Here is a 14,073-nt window from a genome sequence, read left to right on the forward strand (position 1 = left end):
CGACTTTCCTATGTGGCTGACGTCACAAATTCCTCCAATTACCTGTCATTCTCATATGCAATTCTCAGTTTTCACAATCAAATCAACTTCTAATGGAAAAACTGAAGACCTGTCATACATTTTTCAACATTTTTCTTAGAAATATGTAATATTAATATAAACGTTGGTTGAAAACCACATTTGATATTGAATATGAATTCATTTTTCATACTAAATGAATAAAATGTACACAAATTTGTACTATATATGTATGTGTATATATGTATGTGTGTATATAAATATATATATATATATATATATATATATATATTCACATGTTTTGAGTAGCTTATTGCTTTTATAAAATGGCTGCAATTGCAATATAGTATAAGATGCCAATGTGCAATAAAAGGTGAAGTTTATTAATATTTATGTTTATGCATTTGGCAGGCGTTTTTATCCAAAGCAAGTTACATTGCATTCAAGATACTGTATGCATTTCATCAGTTAATGCATTACCTGAGAATGCTGTACATTAATCTTAATTATTCTTCTAGCAAGTAATATTTATTTGTGTAGGCTGCTTACAACATAGCAACTTGGTGCATTAATGCAACTGCTTTCAAAAGCAGCTCATCCAATCAAAAATATCCATTTCAGAAAACAAGTTGTGTAAGATCAAAGTAAAGAAGAGCAAATCACCCCTCGCCAAGATTACAAGTGATGCTTTCGGTCTTGTTAAGTGACGCCACCCTGCCCGGCAGAGACAAAATATATACAGCCTGCCTGTGATGTTTTTCTACTTCTTTGCAGTTCATTTCACATAGATGACTTCAGATCCATTCATATCCCACTCATCCGCTCACATGAAAGTCTAGAAGTTTGAGTAATTGCTGCTGAATTGATCCTCACATGGTACGGTTGAGTCTGTGTTTACATGCATCAGCAGAACTCTGAGCTGTTTAACATTACCGTAGAGTCTGGGATGGATCTGTGTGAGTTAAATAAAGTAGCCCAGAATTGGACAGGGTGAACGCTCATGTCATCCGCTTTATGTAGTAAGCGGTAGCTAAATGCTAGCGGGGGTTTAGGTTTGCTATGTTACTGTAAACTCCCAGCATGCCATTCCACTTTCATGCATGTTCAGTACTGGAGGGACCATCAGTCAGTGAAAGATCTTGATTGATTACTAATCAGAATAATTTGGGGGAAAAGTATCCCAATGTCTGTGGTGGTTACGTCCCTGTGGGATGAGCTGAGGGTTTTAGATTGTCTTAAAGTGCTCACATTCAAAAATAAGGAAGAAAAAGAAAACAGAAGTGTCAAAATGTGTGTTTGCTTTAGTAACAGTGTTGCCAAAATAAGAGAGTCTGGGGCAAGAGAGTTTGCAGGATAATTTTAACCAGTTTAAAGTCAACATGAAATACCTTCCGCAACTCATTTTACTTATGTAATTTAATTTATTTCCAAATAAAATTGAAAAAAATATAGGGTGGGACTGGAGTGTTTTTAACCTGAGCTGATTCATAAAAGCAAGTGCTACATATCAGATTAGACTCAGGTGATTGGAGAGAAGAGGTTGAGAAGTAATAGAAATTTGTGATAATAGATGCAAAATAATGTCGTTTCAGAGCTTAATTGCATTTTGAGGACGGAATATGATGATTTTTTTTAATTAGCAAAATTTTTTAATTGGCAAATATGTGCACTGATGAATCAATCACAATTATGATAACATGTATTAAGAAAGTAAATAGGCTCAATTTTGATTTTGTCAGTTATAGTCTTTCTTTGTTCCTTTCTTTCTTTCTTGAATCAATGAACTATGAATTCAGTTTCTACTGTTTAGAGTCAGAACTTCTCAGATACCAGAACGCGGCTCTAATTACCATTGGAAATCATTTGTGAATATGCAATATCCTTTTTTCAATTTGTTCGGCCATGAAACCAAAAGTGAATCATTTAAAAGTAGAAAGCCATTAAGTTCTCCAATCTGAGATGTTCAGATATCTTTTATATTGTGTAAAAAAAAAAAAAAAAAAAGCTTTTGGACCCATTCACACTTTTGTGTGTGAAATCATACTCAAAATACATTTGCTCAAAATGTTTTCATAAGGATTAACAGTATATCTAATAATGATAATGTCTAACAAATATAGCAATCTGAATAAATTTAAACTATGTGTGATATATATGTATATTTATACAGAATATTTACTCTATTATACTTGTCAAGAAGAATAGATATATATTCTATGGTCTAAATAAAAACATTTATTCTGAAATATATTAAATTCAGGAAAGTTCTTCCAAATTCCAAACACAAATTTAAAGGCAATTTAATTGGATCAAGACAGTCATGACACGTATCCAGCACACAACAAAATAAATAAATAATTAATTAAATAAAATTATAATTTTAATAATCAGTATTTTTGTATTGTGCTGTTATCCACTAATATTTAACCATCCTTAAAACAGGATATATTTACTTGAGAAGCAAAATGCCATAAAATATTTAGACAATTATCCAAATAATTAACCTTATTTTTCTTACTCCATTGGAAAGTTTGTTCTTGATTTAAAGTGCCCCTATTATGGGTAATGAAAGGTTCATATTTTGGTTTTGGGAGTCCCCAACAACAGGTTGACATGCATGTAAGGTCAAAAAACACTTTAATTAGCCATATTCGCATGGGATTACTATTATCTGGGGACGTCGTGTGATTTAGAAATTACCCCACCACATCTGAATTTCATGTGGCGCATTCGCACGGGATAAGCGAAGCCTGTGATTTTACTCGAATTTACTGACTTATCTCCAGGATATGAATGTTCCTTACCGCATGCTGCTATACATGTCATCCATCTAATCATTCTTTTTGTTTTCGCTCTTCTGATGGTTTTCTGCTTTCTCTTTCTGCAAATTGTGTATAGGTGTATAGCGACAGGGGCAGTTCTAGACCCTTTTTAGGCCCTAGACCCTATCTGTCGTCTCAGCCCCCTAAAACTATCTGAATGATTGGGCCAGTGCTGCTTCCTCTAAGTTTATCATTCTCATGTGTTTTAAGGCTTGTCAGTTTAACCCTCTAAGCGCCAAAGTCGCAAAATTGCGACAAGACGTCATACTTAATAAAATAGACTGTAGTTCCTAATATGGTGTAATATCTCATTTGTATTCCCTACCACTAGATGGCAGACATGTAGTACTTCGATTCTAGACTAAAATTACATCACGTTCCTATTCAAAGTGTTCGAGGACGCTGTCATAGATCGTCTCTGTGCGCACACACAAGGAAGTCGTCTCTCAGACAGCAAACAAATACCAAATTGAGTTCTTTGTCACGTCTTCAGCAAATTGGCGCAAAATTATCTCTGAATGGCTGTCTTGACGAGTATCGACGTAAACAGTTGGTTTCGTCTTAAGTGAACATAAATAGTTAAGAAAATATCGGATGTGCATTAACGGACCCATGCATTTCTTAGGCTATGTTAATAATGTTAACCAAACAATAAAAGAAAAAGAGAGAATCACTCGCTGCTCTTAACTAAGTAACTGTAGCTTTAATGGATATTTGTGTATATTTACTTAAAGTGCCCCTATTATGGATTTTTGAAAATTGCCGTTCATGCAGTGTGTAACACAGCTCTAAGTGAATGAAAACATCCTGCAAAGTTTTAAATCTGAAAGTGCACCGTCTATAAAGTTATTGTCTCTCAAAAGAAAGAGTCGACTCTGAATCATTGAAACGAGTCATGACAAAGAACTCAATCCCAAGTCGTTTCATGTTGACGTCAACATGAAACATTAGCATATTGCCCGCCCATTTGTTGGTCTTTCTCCTTGGTCTGAATGAAAATGCAAATTCGTTCTTTGCCACTAGGTGGCGCTTTTGGAGCGATAAAAATAGCGGTTTCCCCGGTAACTCTGTACACAAAGCAGCATTGCGCTCACAACGCTGCTTTATCAGGCATTACAGACATGATGAAATGAAAATGAAACCAATCGGACAAATCACCGCAGATTAGCGTCACGCAAAGGAGGGGTTTGGAAAAATAAATCGTTAAACAAATCGTTTGGGAGTCGTTGAGCAAGTAAGGTAAAAATAAGCTCATATTATAAGACAATGAAAGTGTTTTTTGACCTTGCATGCATGTCAACCTGTTGTTGGGGACTGCAAAAAACAAAATATGAACCTTTCATAACCCATAATAGGAGCACTTTAAAACAATTTAGGTAATTTGTTTGTATCTAATGGTCTGTCTGAGGGCTCAGCCCGCCTGTGGATGAAATCCTAGAACCGCCCCTGTATAGCGATATGACCCAGTACCTAAAATAGGCCTACTATCAAAACACTCTAACGCAGCCTCCATTCTTCGCGAAAGATGGATAAAAAGGTGCACAGGAAATAAAAACCTTGAAAAAATTATATACGACCCCGCCAAATTCAGGCCAAATTACAGAGATGCCGATTCGCACGGGACTAATATTATCACAGGACCTCGGTGTTCGGCGAAATATGGTAGGTCATTTGCGGGGGAATTTTTACTTTACAAATTACAGACATGGACGATTCGTACGGGATTAAGATCACAGACAACCTCCGCAATTATTAAAAATGACTAGAGGTCACCAGGTAATACTAATCCCATGCAAATAGGGCTATTGTCTTATAATATGCATTTATTTTTACCTTACTTGCTCAACGACTCCCAAACGATTCGCTCAACGATTCATTTTTCCAAACCCCTCCTTTGTGTGACGCTAATCTGTGGTGATTGGTCTCATTGGTCTCATTTTCATTTCATCATGCCTGTAATGCCTGATAAAGCAGCGTTTGTGAGGATTTGCAGTTTCATTCAGACCAACGCGAAAAGACCTTGGGATTCGTTTTAAAATTGACTCGTTTCAATGATTCAGAGTCGACTCTTTCTTTTGAGAGACAATAACTTTATACACGGTGCACTTTCAGATTTAAAACTTTGCAGAATGTTTTCATTCACTTAGAGCTGTGTTACACACTGCATGTAAGGTCATTTTCAAAAATCCATAATAGGGGCAATTTAAGCATAAATCAAATACAATTTACTGAGGTTTATGTATAAAACGAGAACATTTGCCTGTGGGGAAAGAATATTAAACTTCATTTAAGTACATTCATTAAGCACATTAAGTACATGTTATTAAATATTAATTTTTAAGTATGTTTAGATATTTCACTGGAAAACACAAGAACTAATTATTTTTAAAAAATCTTTGCAGTGGATATGTGCAATTATGTACGATACAGAAAGGGTCTTGTAAAACGGTTCACATACAAGAGAAAGAGTGAGTGTGAGAAAAAAATTGAACGAACAAGGCGAGAGGGTGGGTGGGTGTGTGCGCATATGTATGTGTGTGTGTATGTTGCGTGTTAATCTGATGCAGACTCTGTTTGCTTCTGCTGCTCACCAGCAACCACAATGAGGTCACACCTGTTGCACTGAAACAGCAGTCTAAAGCACACACACACTCAATATATAAATATATATATAAACGTATCTATACAAGCCATTTACTTGCATAAATGGAAACATACACGAACACGCAACCACATTCACACACATAAGAATATGGGTCTGCTCGCATTAAATTGGCCTAAATCTTAAACATGCAATGTAAAAATTATTCACAGATCAAATAAATAATGTTCTTTTACCTGATTATTTCCATTTGCATATTTGTTCTAGCAACTTGTCATTTTCAGGAATACCAGTAATGCATCTCAATGTAGTTTATTTCTATCTACTCTGTTTTTTTTCTTTGTTTCTATTGTTCAAACCAACAAGCACAACTGGACTCATGCAGTATTTGAGAAATGACGTGACAAATGAAATATCTTTGGTTCAGTCCTATTCAGTCTCTTACAAGCATGCTCTGGGGCATCAATAATTAATATGGTTGGATATGTTTAACCAGTTGTTTACACTGTTGTTGTTGATTTTGTTGTCACATTTAGCAACTTGCTGTCTTGTGATGTCAGGATGAGCTTGTTGCTCTCAGTTTAAAAAAATTGTTTTTGATCAATTGATTTTTAACCTTGTTGCATTTCATGTACCAAGTGTTGTGGTCTATGTGGTGTCTAAAGGGACTTCATGACTGATTTTTGTCTCACGAGTGTTCATATGATGAATGTTCATATGATTTTGTCCATAGTTAACTCTACACAACATGCTTAAGTTCTCTTAGGGCAAGATATTTCTCTCTTGAAGAATTTTTAACAAAGACAACCCTGAATCCTTTTTAGAATTGTTATCTAAAGCAATTTAAAGATTTTTTTATTTGATACCATCTTATTCATTTTGAACTCGTTACTCATATACAGTATATATATATATATATACACATGTATACATACAATTTAAAGTCATGCCAATTTAACATTTTGGTCGATGCTTTTAGTTAAAATAAATAAAAAGGATAGTGCACCCAAAGATAAAAATTCTGTCATCATTTACTAACTCGCATGTCATTCCCAACCTGCATGACTTTCTTTTTTATCTGTGGAAAAGAAAGTACAAAGAATGTCATGTTTGGACCTCAAAGGTCTTCAAAATATATCAAAAGTCATTTAGGTTTGGAACAACATGCGGATGAGAAAATTATTAAAAAATTTCCATTTTTGGTTGAGTTAACCTAAAGAAACTGAATTCAACTCAGAAAAACCCATGCAAGCGGTTGCCTTCAGGTTTCCACGAGGCCTCATTTTGTACAGCGTGCAAACATGCGTACACAAGCATACATCTGCATGCATGCACATATGTAGACATGCATAGTGGAACCACGGTGGAATCCTGCCTGAGTCTTCCGGTTGAATTCTACCGACATGACCTCACATAACATCAAGCGCAAATCTAAACTCCATCGGCTTGAGTTACAGAAAACATCTATCATATTCTGCTCTGAAGCATTCGTGGCAGAACTTAAGGACACTGAGTGCTACGCCCGCAGATTTACCAATGTAGCATGCAGGTCGTGCAAAACTTCAGATGACTGCACAGAGTTTATTAATTTCATAAACACATGGTTCGTGCTCCTATAAATTGATACTTCACTGCGCTGGAGCGCATTCAAAGACTTTCGGCTCCTGCCCATTACCCTCGGCCCCCGAAAATATCAGCATCCAAGGCAAGAACTGAAATCTGTAACCAGATATTGAGGGTCTGGATATTGGACAGGGAAGAGCGTAATGAAAACTGCATGAGGGTCTCAGCGGAGGGTCTGGCTTCTGTGTCTAATTTAGCTCAGAACAATTCCTATTTATAAAGCGTAGGCTCTTTTGTGGGACTGGAGTTGATTAGGGAAATGTCCCGAGTATAAGGGGAGTGTTTTGCAGGGATTTCTTGTCACTGGTCCTGAATGTAGCAATCAGTGATATAATGGCTGTGATGAGTGAGAAATTTTCTCGTGTAGTCACTCTATCTTTCTTGAGGGACCGTTGTTTAGGTTGCAAACAGAGTTTTTAATCCTGTAAAGCCTGACATATGAAATAAGAGTCCAACAATCTATTTGTTTTTGTTTAATGGATCATTATATATTGTATTATTATATTTATAACAATATCAAATGTATTCTTGTTTACTAAAGATTTCAGAGCAAAAAGACATGTGAACCACGACCTGAAGGTGGACATTTTTAGAATTATACTAAAAGCCAAAGTTTTGATCATGTTAATAATGGAGGCTTTAGAAGTTTGTGTATCAAATATGTGACCATGGACCACAAAACCAGTCATAAAGGTCAATTTCTCGAAATTGAGATTTATACATCATATGAAAGCTGAATAAATAAGCTTTCCATTGATGTATGGTTTGTTAGGATGGGACAATATTGAATTATTTTTTGCATTAAAAAAAATCGATAATTTTGACCCATACAATGTTTTTTTGGCTATTGCTACAAATATACTCAAGCGACTTAAGACTGGTTTTGTGGTCCAGGGTCACATATGATATAGTGGGCTTTATAGGGTCAAAGTTTAATTCTAGTGTCTGAGAGTCTAAATGTATACAAAATGTTTATTTTTGGGTGAACTATCCTTTAACGTGTGCTTTTCGGTTAATGCCATTAAACCTAACGTGTTGATTTTCATCTATAGTCCTGTGTCAAGTTCCTTTTTAGTTATTATCATATTTAGTTAACCTATCCTGTTATTTGTTTAGTCAAGTTTTAGTTGCTAAAAGTCTGGAAATTTTAGAGTAGTTTTAGCCAATGAAAACGTAAAAAGCTTAAAATTATAATAACGATTACTCGTCATGATTGATGTCATTTGAGAAATTTCATCAGAATTATTGCACTTTCACCTATAAGCACAAGAAGAATATCAACTGATACACATGGATTATTTTACCTCATTTAGTTTCCTGATTTATTAAATTATATCAATATAAATTTACATGTCAACTCTATGGAAACTGGTAAAACTCAGGAGCTTATCTCAAAAGCGCAAACAGTGAAATCCTTGAATTCATTTTTATTAATTCCAATTTATATTCATGTTTTTCTATTAAAACTACAACAGAACAGACTTGTGGCACAAAGGTTGCATAAGTGCACTTATTCAGCAACCACATCCATGTTTGGATTTATTGCAGTTCCTCACTGAGAAGGTCTGGCAGATTTAGTCGCAGCAAACGATCGTCTGAAGGAACACAGACTGACTCTATTACACATTAATCTGAGCAGAATATCTCAATGTAGATCGCTGAACTCCAATTTAAACATTTGTCAATGTTTTCAGCCCATCAGCACTTTTTCCACAGTGTAGAGAGAACGTGTGCGAATGGTTGCCAGGTTGCAAAGATAAAGTAAAGTAAAGTAAAACACTGGGCAGAAAGTGAATCTCTGATAGAGGGATTTGAACTCTTGAAATCTGGCAACCCCAAGTATGAAAATTCGTGGAGGTCTATACTTTTTCTCCTCTTTTTTTAAAGGGGTCATATGATGCGATTTCAAGTTTTCCTTTCTCTTTGGAGTGTTACAAGCTGATTGTGCATAGATAAGATCCCTGAAGTTGCAAAGACTAAAGTCTCAAAACCAAAGAGATATTCTTTATCAAAGTTAAGACTCTGCCACGCCCCCCTAAAACGGCTCATTCTAACACGCCCCCACATATCTACATCACTATCTGGGAAGATTTGCATAACGCCGCCAAAATGTTCAAGGCATAGAGGACCTACAATAATGTACAGTATTTGAAAAATAATGTGTTTTTTGAACATTAAAGAATGTCAACATATTCTGTTACACCAAATACACAAAATAATGATCTTTAAAAAAGCATCATATGACCCCTTTAAAGAAAATATATAGAGATTTTGGATATAGAGTTGTTGTGTTTTATTCTAAACCTTTTTTGTCAATGATATTGCATGTTGATATTGCCATAGTTATAGTGTTTAATGAAGTCGGTGTAGTCTCATCTTTGCCTCGCCTCTTAGTCAAGGAAAAAAGGTCATCAGCAAATACGTTTCATTAACGAAATTAACACTGATTGCATATTAAAGTTGTTTTATTAATTAACCTCTGACATATTTCGGAATATAATGTGTAGTTAGAAGATTTTCCATTCAACATACTAGTATGTTTCGAGGCTTAAAATGCTGCCTACACTAGGTTTTGGAACAGAGCCAGTGTGCTTCTTTTGTAAACCAGAATACTAGGCCTTGAAAAGGTCAATGCGTGTGCATCAAAAGTGTTTTTCATGTACATGTGCTCCATTCAGCGGCAGCCATGTACTGGGTTCACCCAGAGTTAGTGTGTGTTTTCAGCGATTGGGCGTGTGATTGTGTGTGACAGCAGTGAGTGAAGCCGATTCCTGGGTGTATGCGAAACACATTACCACAACACACAGTGAGTCTGAGGAACAAGAGGTGTTCGGTGGTCCTTCCATAATGATCTGTCATGATATGAGGAGGTAGAGGGATGTCAATGTCATTTATAATGTCTAGACGAGCTATTTTTGAGAGACCCTCGCTGCAGTGGAACAGACGTCATGAAGGCAGGATGAACACTTCCAGAATATCCGCAGCACTGGAAAGCTCAATGGAAATGCTCATAAAATAGTTTCTGTTTGATTCTCTGAGCATGTTAAAATAAATGCATCTAACATCTCTATAGCTCACATGTTCCAGTGAGTAATGGACCATTAGGAGAGATTGCAGTCCCACAGCACAGTTTGTTTCATGCTTATGAAACTTTTCTCTCCACCACTGGTGACCTTTTTTATTTCAGTACTGCTCATTGTCTCTCCTTATGATTAACTGCATATGTTTGTAATTTTCATTCATTTGTAAGTTTCAGGCAGAAGTGTATGAAAACTAAATAAATATAAATGTAATATAGGTAGTTCAGAATTTTACTTGCAGAAACACATACACTATCATTCAAAAGTTTGGTTTCAGTAAGATATAAGAAAAATTATATTATGATCACCGAGGCTGCATTTATTTGATCAAAAATACATTTAAACAGTAATTTTGTGAAATATGATGTACAATTTAAAAGAACTGTTTTCTATTTGAATACATTATCTGCTCAAGAAACATTTCTACTGAATTTGAATTTGAATGTTTTTTTAGGATTCTTTGATGAATAGGAATCCTTAATTTAAAACAGAAATCTTTTGTAGCATTATAAACATCTTTACTGTCACTTTTGATCAATTTAATGAAATCTTACTGATCATAATCTTTTAAACAGTAATATATGACATGCACTTGTGCTGAATTATAAGTGTTCCATCCCAGAATAGCACATTGGCCTGTCATCTACATGTAAAAATACACAGTGATAAGAACTGTGTGGCGAGTGACCTTGTTTAGGAGTGGTGTGACGTACTGTACTGTTATTTATGTTATGTTTTAAAGTCAAAACATTGTGAAGTGAGAGGAACTGAAAGGTTTACACCCTACTTTCAGTGAGGCCATCAGGCCCGGTTCTTGACAGCTATAGAAGGGTGGGCTGGCAGATATCCTGGGAGGGCTTTTTTTTCGAGGTGGGGGGAGATATTGCAAGGGGTAAAAATCTAGATATTTATACTGTAGATATTGCTATATTAACTATATTATATGTACACTGAAAAAAAAGCTTTCATGGGCAGCCTAGAATATCATGCACTTTCACAACAAAATACACTTTTTTTTCCTTTATTGAATAGGAAAAAGGCCCTCTTTGTTCTCTTTCTCTGGATCATTGTTTCTACACTGATGATCATTTTCAACTAACAAGGCCATACTCATGTCTAGAACATTGGGGGAACCATTGTTTTGAGGAAAATGTAAAGACCAGGGGCCGGTTGCACCAGCTGGACGTACACCCGGTTGTAAGACTAGGCTGGACGTAAATGGCGCTTTAAGTCGTGCGTAGAATTTATACCCGTTGCACCATCTCGGCATAGTGCACCGGGCGTAGTTGCGTCCGATCGTAGTTTCAATTGGTGCAACAGGTGTAAATATTTATCGTAAAGATGGACGTTGCAAAGCCCAGCGTAGGGCTTACACCCAGCTTTTTTACACCTAGCTGGTGCAACCGGCCCCAGACCACTATGGTAATGGTAAAAGAACTAAATAAATAAAGGATTTAAATAGATTTGGTGGAATCAACTAAAAGAAAAAAAAAGAACAGTAAAAGAACAAGAATAAGATTTTTTTGTAAAATAATTAATCTGAACTGCAAAAAATATTTTTATTTTAAAATATGCACCCATTCAATTTTAGTTGTTCCTATGTTGAAAAAACGTAAAACAGAGGATTTACACAAAACACGTAAATGACAATTCAAAATGGCAGAAAACGTTTCAATTCAAAACGGCGGAATTTGACAAAAAAAAAGTCTGCTGGATCACTAGATATTACAGTCGAGCCGACTGTTGCTATAGTAACGAACGCAACTTTCATCGCACAAGCTCTTATTTCAGTGTTGTTTAGGCTACTTTCAGTTTTCATTCTTACATTCAGCATTAACAGCAAGTTAAACGGGCTAAGCTTTCAACTGAACTGTATAGCCTACATGCATTTAAACGTCTATCTTGCCCCGTCCATGCAATGAATGCACGTTATTAAATGAGCGTGTTTTTTAAAGGAGACATATTATGCCCCTTTTTACAATATGTAATATAAGTCTCTGGTGTCCCCAGAATGTGTCTGTGAAGTTTCAGCTCAAAATAATCCACAGATCATTTATTATATCATTTTGAAAATGCCTATTTTGAGTATTGTCAGCCTCTGCTTTTATGCAACAGACTGAAGCCTCCACGTGAATTCAGCGCGCCTTGCATTCAGCTAATAAAAGAAAAATGCTGCAATTTTCTGGTGTTATTTTATGATTGTTGGGGCAGTCTCCAGCTATATCTTAAAGTGCCCCTATATGGATTTTTGACAATTACCTTTCATGCAGTGTGTAACACAGTGTAACAAGTGAATGAAAACATCCTGCAAAGTTTTAAATCTGAAAGTGCACTGTGTATAAATTATTGTCTCTCAAAAGAAAGAGTCGACTCTGAATCATTGAAACGAGTCTTTATTATAATGAATCCCAAACAGTTTCATGTTGACGTCAACATGAAACATTAGCATATTGCCCACCCACTTGCTGGTCTTTTCGCTTTGGTCTGAATGAAAAAGCAAATTCATTCTTTGCCACTAGGTGCCGCTTTTGCAGCAGTAAAATAGCTGTTTCCCCGGTAATGCTGTACACAAAGCAGCACTGTGCTCACAAACGCTGCTTTATTACAGGCCAGATTAAATGAAAATGAGACCAATCGGACCAATCACCGCAGATTAGCGTCACGCAAAGGAGGGGTTTGTAAAAATGAATCGTTGAGCGAATCGTTTGGGAGTCGTTGAGCAAGTAAGGTAAAAATAAATGCATATTATAAGACAATGAAAGTGTTTTTTGACCTTGCATGCATGTCAACCTGTTGTTTGGGACTCCCAAAACCAAAATATGAACCTTTCATTACCCATAATAGGGGCACTTTAAATTTCTCAAAATACAGCCCGCTTCAGATTGGTTTTAATCACTGCTCAAATAAATAAATAAATAACGCAATCTTTATCTAATTCTGATTGGGTGGGCAAGACAGTCATTTGGGTGGGCTCAGCCCACCCCTGCCCATGCCTGGAGCCGGCCCCGGAGGCCATCAACAATTGACAGTCAATATGACAACTGTAATGGAGATGGACAAAGTACACAACTTCATTACTTGAGTGAAAGTACAGATACTGCTGGTCAAATATTACTCCACTACAAGTGAAAGTTGTAAAGACAGATTTTTACTTAAGTAAAAGTACAGAAGTATTTGCTTTTAAAAGTACTTAAGTAAATTTCCTTTTTATTATTATTGTTGTACTTGCAATACCTTATCCCTCTGAAGAAACGTTCGATACATTACGCCTACTAAATACACTGACTAGCTTGTAGTATCTTTGGAATAAAGAGCTTTTAGAATGTTAAAATGATATGTCACCTTTAAGAACATTAATTCAACTACTCAGGATATTTCAATGCTAGGCTATGATACATATTCATGTATTCAACTCGTTACTCGCAAACTCCCCGTGATAGCACGCAAATATTTCTGCCCGTTTTCGCTCATTGTCAGCCTCTGCTTTTATGCAACAGACTGAAGCCTCCACGTGAAGTAAAAGTACAGAAGTATTTGCTTTTAAAAGTACTTAAGTAAATTTCCTTTTTATTATTATTGTTGTACTTGCAATACCTTATCCCTCTGAAGAAACGTTCGATACATTACGCCTACTAAATACACTGACTAGCTTGTAGTATCTTTGGAATAAAGAGCTTTTAGAATGTTAAAAACCTAACAATTATATTTAACACCCCTATTCACCCCCACAAAAGCAGCATGGTAGTGATCTCACACAGCTCTGGCAGTGTGTGCACAGTCTGCACACATCTATGTGTAGCCATTTATCCACATTTGAACCGAGTGGACAGTGAAATTGCTGTAAATACAGACTGATAAGAAAAAAAAATCAAACCTGCTTTAAATTCCAGCAACACAACTGTAGCTGTATAACTTTACAACAGCAACA

General features: G+C 35.9%; 1 protein-coding gene across 1 annotated transcript in view; it reads left to right on the forward strand.

The window, feature by feature from the left end:
* The window catches only part of LOC107724626 (runt-related transcription factor 3-like), a 67,284-nt gene that overhangs the window by 1,507 nt on the left and 51,704 nt on the right, over nt 1-14,073 (forward strand). The window lies entirely within an intron of this gene.

Source organism: Sinocyclocheilus rhinocerous, unplaced genomic scaffold (genome assembly GCF_001515625.1).
Source record: "Sinocyclocheilus rhinocerous isolate Xijiao unplaced genomic scaffold, SAMN03320098_v1.1 scaffold304, whole genome shotgun sequence".
Classification (NCBI taxonomy): Eukaryota; Metazoa; Chordata; class Actinopteri; order Cypriniformes; family Cyprinidae; genus Sinocyclocheilus; species Sinocyclocheilus rhinocerous.